The sequence below is a fragment of the Sciurus carolinensis genome, chromosome 5 (genome assembly GCF_902686445.1).
Source record: "Sciurus carolinensis chromosome 5, mSciCar1.2, whole genome shotgun sequence".
In the NCBI taxonomy this organism is placed as follows: domain Eukaryota; kingdom Metazoa; phylum Chordata; class Mammalia; order Rodentia; family Sciuridae; genus Sciurus; species Sciurus carolinensis.
Window position 1 is genome coordinate 89,851,530 of NC_062217.1, and position 5,067 is coordinate 89,856,596.

Here is a 5,067-nt window from a genome sequence, read left to right on the forward strand (position 1 = left end):
ACTAAGAATTGGCTCAACACCACACAAGTGGAACCCAGGGGAGATCCCTGGGGTAAAATCTTCCAGTGTAGATCAGCAAGTATTGGGTATTGGAGGGGCATTGATTTAAAATCTCCAGGCCAATTGATACTCAGAGAAGAGCCAGAGCCCCCCTAAACCTAAACCTCACTTCCAGAAACCCTATCTACAGGATTACCTCTCTCACTCTAGCAATCCAGGGGATGGAGCATCATGCACCAGATGATCCCACCTAAAACTGCTAAGAAGCTGAAAATATTTTGAATTCCAACAGAAATAATTCTTTAACTTTTCATCAAGATGTTTTTCCTTGTCTTTTTAAAATTTTATTTGTTTTTACTGTTTACTTGTGACCTTAATGGCACATGGCCATTTATACAGTCTCCTATTTTTTTTCTTCTCATCACTGGCATTTTTTAAGCCAGTTATTTTACATGGATTAGTTTTTTTGTGTGTGTGTGAACTGGGATGTTTGATTAGTATATTTTAATTTTGCTTTGTTTTTAGTCATTTTTATTTTTAAAAATTTTTTGCTTTATATATTTTTTTCTCCTACCTGTTTCACTTGATTCTCTCTTTTCTTCTGCTGTCAATCTCTATTGGTCTTTCACTCTTCCTTAAATCTTTTGCTTCTGTCTTCTCTTCTTCTCTCTCATGATCATCACATTCTACATCACTTCTATTCTCTTCCTGTCCACCATCTGACATTGTAAACCATTTTTCAAACTTGCTGTTTTTATTCTAGAAAATAACTAATCATATCATTTATGTTTTATTGTGATAATTAATATTGCAGATATCATAGTAGGAACTATTGGGTTTAATGCTATATTGCTTGCATTGGTTATTATTATTGGTCTCTCCCTAAAGAGTGAGATACTGGAAACCTTCAGGGACACTATGAGTTCCTAAGGTAGACTCTACTGCCTCAGATCCATACTGTCATATGGGTAGACACACAAACAACATATAAAAGCAAGGATACAAATCACCCTAAGCAAACCAAGATATTCCAATAAAAAAATCCATTGACACCACAGTGAAAAATCTATCAGAGAAGTTTAGAATGTACATAATTCAATGGACCTGCAAAGTAAAGGATGGTATAAGAAATGAAATCAGTCAGAAAATACAGGAACTTAAAGATCACTTCAATGAAAAGGCAGAGATTCTGAAAAAAACAAAACAAAACAAAAAAAAAAAAAACCACAAGCAGAAAGTCTCTGAATGATGAAAACAAACCAAATTAAAAATTCAATTAAAAACATCACCAGGATTCGCCAGCTTTGCTGGAGCTCACAGCCAGGTCCACGTGGGAATTATGTTTTGCAACCAGTATGACAATGATGTCACTGTTTGGAGCCCTCAGGGCAGGATTCATCAAATTGAATATGCAATGGAAACTGTTAAACAAGGTTCAGCCACATTTGGTCTGAAATAAAAAAACCCATGCAGTATTGGTTGCACTGAAGAGGGCACAGTCAGAACTTGCAGCTCACCAGAAAAAAATTCTCCATGTTGACAACCATATTGGTATCTCAATTGCCAGACTTACTGCTGATGCTAGACTGTTATGCAACTTTATGTGCTAGGAGCGTTTGGATTCCAGATTTGTATTTGATAGACCACTTCCTGTGTCTCGTCTTGTATCTCTAGTTGGAAGTAAGACCCAGATACCAACACAGCGATATGGCCAGAGACCCTATGGTGTTGGGCTGCTTATTGCTGGTTATGATGATATGGGCCTTTGCATTTTCCAAACCTGTCCATCTGCTGATTATTTTGACTGCAGAGCTGTGTCCATTGGATCCCGTTCTCAATCAACTCGTACTTACTTGAGACATTTGTCTGAGTTTATGGAGTGCAACTTAAATGAACTGGTTAAACATGGTCTTTGTGCCTTAAGAGAGACACTTCCTGCAGAGCAGGACCTAACTACAAAGAATGTTTCTATTGGAATTATTGGTAAAGACTTGGAGTTTTCAATCTATGATGATGATGATGTGTCTCCATTCCTGGAAGGTCTTGAAGAATAACCTCAGAGAAAGGCACAGCCTACACAACCTGCTGATGAACCTACAAAAAAGGCTGATGAACCAGGAACATTAAGTGATAAAATTACATTATGTGTATTATTGAATATTTGAGAATGCAGCAACACATACTGATGACATATGTAGAACCAAAAGATGCAGGGGTGGAGCTCTCAGTCCAAACACTGATTTTAGGAATCAGTCCAAATGTGTTTTTTCCAAGTAACTTCCTCAAACCACATAATGGGGTACATTTTTCTTTGAGAGGGTCTAAATAATCATTTTCTAGAAAGTATAGGTATACCAGTGTTTTTATATGAAGAAAATAGAGTCTTTGGGGTTTTAAAGACAATTGTGAAATAAAATTGTTTCCCCTTCTAGTGTAAAAAAAAATCACCAATAGACTAGACTACATGGAAGACAGAACCTCTGGACATGAACACAAAATACATAACCTTGAAAATAGAGTTGACCATGGAGAGAAGATGTTAAGAAGTCATGAAGAGAACTTCCAAGAACTATGGGATAACATGAAAAGGCCAAATTGAGGACTGATTGGGATAGATGAAGGTGAGGAGACACAAACCAAAGGAATGCATAATCTTTTCAATGAAATACTATGAGAAAATTTCCCAAATCTAAGGAATGAAATGGAAAATCAAATATGAGTGCCTTACAGGATCCCAAATGCACAAAATTACAACAGAACCACATCAAGGCACATTATAATGAAAATGCCTAGCATACAGAATAAGAATAAAATTTTAAGGACTGCAAGAGAAAAATATCAGATAATATGTAGGGGAAAACCAACACCAATCTCAGCTGATTTCTCAACCCAGACCCTCAAAGCAAGAAGGTCCTGGAATAACATATACCAAGCTCGGAAAGAAAATGGATGCCAAACAAGAATCCTATCTCCAGCAAAATTAAGGTTCAAATTTGGAAATAAAATAAAAACCTTCCATGATAAACAAAGGTTAAAAGAATTTGCAACTAGAAAGCCTATACTATAGAACATTCTCAACAAAATATTTCATGAAGATGAAATGAAAAAAAAAAAGTGAAAACCAGCAAAGGGAGGAACTACACTAAAGAAATAATCAATCAAAGGAGAAACTAATTCAAATTAAAAACTAGAAATAAACCAAAATGACTGGGATTACAAATCATATCTCAATAATAACCGTGAAAGTTAATGGCTTAAACTGACTAATTAAAAGACATAGACTGACAGACTGGATTTAAAAAGACCCAACAATATATTGTCTCCAAGAGACTCAACTTGTATGCAAAGACATCTAAAGACTGAAGTGAGAGAATAGAAAACATTTATCACTCACGTGAATTGTGTAAACAAGCAGGGGTTTCTATCCTCATAGTAAATAAAGGGACTTCAAGCCAAAGTTAATAAGAAGGAACAAAGATGAACATTTCATACTACTTAAGGGAATTGTACATCAACAATACAAACAATCATAAATATTTATGCCCCAAACAATGGAGCATCTACATACAGCAAACAAACCCTTTTCAATTTCAAGAAATAAATAGATCACAACACAATAATACTGGATGACTTTAACACATCTCTTACTACTGGATAGACCTCCAAACAAAACTAAACAAAGAAACTATAGAACTAAATAATAATACAGTAAATAATTTAGACTTAACATACACAGACATATATAAAATATTTCACCCATCAATGAGTAAATACATTTTTCTTCTCAGCAGCATACAGATCAATCTGTAAAATAGAGCACACCTTATGCCATAGAAAAACTCTTATCAAATATAAAAAGAGAGTTAATACCATGCATCCTATTAGATCACAATGGAATAAAATTAGAAATCAATGATAGAATAAAAATAGAAGCAACTCTAACACCAGAGACTAAGTACTACTCCATTGAATGATAAATGGATAACAGAAGAAATCAGGGATGAAATGAAAAATACTTAGAGGTAAATGAGAGTAGTGATGCAACATACCAAAATCTCTGGGACACCATGAAGGCAATGCTAAGAGGAAAGCCCACTGCATTGAACCCATTCATTAAAAGAATAGAAAGTCAATGAATAAAAGACCTAACATTACATCTCAAAGCCCTAGTAAAAGAAGATCAAATCAACATCAAAAACAGTAGAAGACAGGAAATAATTAAAATCAGAGCTGAAATCAATGACATCAAAACAAAAGAAGCAATTCAAAAAATAGACAAAAGAAAAAGTTGATTCTTTGAAAAAAATAAACAAAATTGATAAACCCTTAGCCATGATAATGAGGAGAAAAAGAAAGAAAACTCAAATTACTAAAATTCATGGTGGAAAACAAAATATCTCAACAGACAGTACTGAAAAACAGAAGATAATTACAAACTATTTTGGAAATTTATACTCCAATAAAATAGAAATCTTGAAGATATCAACAAATTTCTAGGGACATATGAACTACTGAAACTGAATCAGGAGGACATTCACACATTGAACAGATCAATTTCAATCAATGAAATAGATGCCATCCAAAGCCTACCAATTAAGAAAAACCCAAGACCAGATGGATTCTCAGTCAAGTTCTACAAGACCTTCAAAGAAGAATTAATACCAATAGTTCTCAAAAAGTTCTATTTTAGTTATATTTTCCATCACTGTGACAAAAACACCAAACAAGAAAATTTAGAGGAGGAAAAGTTTATTTAGGGATCATGGTTTCAGAGGTCTCAGTTCATAGATAGTAGACTCTATTGCACTGGATCCAAGGTGAGCCAGAACATCATAGTGACCTACTTCCTCAGTTACACCCTATCTGCCCACAGTTATTCCCTAGTTAATCCATATTAGTGGATTAATGCACTGATTAGGTTAAAACTTAATCATCCGGGTGCTTTGCCTCATGGCAAACATTATATTGATTATATTTTGGTACATATCATTTTTTCTCATATAAAATATGAAAAAGACAAGTACTCAACAATTGAGATTTCACCTCACTCCAGTCAGAATGACCATT

At 34.4% G+C, this 5,067-nt stretch overlaps 1 pseudogene; it reads left to right on the top strand.

Moving 5' to 3' along the window:
* The first annotated feature begins 1,339 nt into the window (after positions 1-1,339).
* On the top strand, positions 1,340-2,165 carry LOC124985640 (proteasome subunit alpha type-1-like; annotated as a pseudogene).
* The last annotated feature ends 2,902 nt before the right edge of the window (positions 2,166-5,067 follow it).